The sequence below is a fragment of the Podarcis muralis genome, chromosome 10 (genome assembly GCF_964188315.1).
Source record: "Podarcis muralis chromosome 10, rPodMur119.hap1.1, whole genome shotgun sequence".
Taxonomy (NCBI): Eukaryota; Metazoa; Chordata; class Lepidosauria; order Squamata; family Lacertidae; genus Podarcis; species Podarcis muralis.
The window spans coordinates 39,842,124-39,843,851 of record NC_135664.1 but is presented as its reverse complement, the minus strand read 5'-3'; positions in this window follow the sequence as shown (position 1 = coordinate 39,843,851).

Sequence of the window (1,728 nt, the reverse complement as noted above, 5' to 3'; positions counted from 1 at the left end):
TGGACAAAGCCAGAATTAGTTGGCTCTGCCTGCCATTTGCTCTAGTTCCACCTGCTGCTAGGATCCTGGACCCTACCAGTCTGATCCTGCCACAGATATTTCCTGTGATAAAAGGAGTGAGGATCCAGTGTTTTTTTGTCTCCCTTTTTTAACCTTGGATCCCCAGATATTGCTGGGCTGTAACTCCCATCATTCCCAGCCAACTCAGCCAATGGTCAGAGATAAAAGAAGTTGTGCTGCATCATAATCTGGGGACTGAACGAAAGGTTGACGAAGACTGCCTTAACTTGCGTAGGATGAACCTATGCTGCTGTTGCATGAATATATATTTTTCGTCAATAGTTTGGACTGCTTTAGTTGTATGTGCTTTCTTTTAAAGCTTGTTCCCTTTTCTTCTACTCTTCTACTGATTTAAATAAACATGATCTTTCTATTTTGAACTCTGATATTTTGCCCAGCTGCAAGAGCTGCTCATGTTAATGTTATCCAACAAATTTGCTTTCCCACCCTCCAAACTTTCAAGGAGAGATGCTGGGAACTGAAGATTGGACTCTGGCTATTTGCAACAAGTCAGGGATTTGGGATAGTATCTCCATCATTATAACTACTCAAAGTCTGGATCTCTACACCACCTTTTCTTTTAGCTTATCAAGGACTAAATATAAGAAGCAGCACCTCCCAGCTTGCCCCACCTCACAGGATTGGTGTGAGTGAGCTCTTTGTCATGCCCCACAAGCAGATTGCCCCTGGGTCCCCTGGTATCACTGTTCTTGGTGTAGTGAGTCTCTGAGTATGAACACCAATTCAGCCTCTCTAGCTGGCAAGACACTCGGGTAGGCTAACTACACTACAGTTTTAAAAACTTATATAATGGGCTGGAAATAAATCTTAATCTAAACCCTGCGTGCATCGTGACAGCCAAAGCAAGCCACTGTTGCGATCACTTTTTTCTTAGTGTCAAAGCCCTTGTTCTTTCAGAAAATGGCTTTGCGGCGAACTTTACCCAACGTAGTTTGGAAATGGAAAATATTAATGTTAATTCGATTTAACACATAATGGTCATAGAATTTCAGTTGTGCGGGGGGGGGGGGACTGCCACTCCCTCTCCCCAATGCCAGTTTGCAAACTTCTGCGCCAAGAACTAAAGAGCTGGTGCTTTTTCTGGGGGGGAAACTGGTCCTGGTGAATTTTTTCCTTATAATTCTAGATTGTTAAGCTCAATGGCGCAGCAACCGCTTTGCATGCAAGAGATTCCAGGCTCTTCCCACATATCAGAAGTGGGTTGCGGTGTTGTTTTTTGCATGCTTAAGGCAAAGAGAAAAGAAAGCCTTGCAAATCCGTGATACCATACCTTTTAACTTCTCCAGCTTCCTCTGCATATAGACACAGATGTGCATATGCATAGATGCGTCTGAATTTCCCCAGCGGGGAGCTGAGAAAAAGTTGCCCCCCTTCCCAGATTCATGAAGTACGATTTTTCTGAACTTCTAAACTGACCTAACGTCACTCTCACCTCAGGCCGAAGCGCACCTGCCAGAAACCCTCTTTAGTCGGGGCCTACAACTCTTCCCTTCGCTTTTCTCCGTAGTTCTAGGTGACGTTTCTCCCTTTCCTCTTTGCGTTCTTCTCTCTCCCATTGCGAAAGCTCCGCGACGCGCGCGCCGTCACTAGGCAACCGCCTCCGCTTCCTCGGAGAGAGCCGGCCCCTTTAAGGGCGCGTCGAACGCC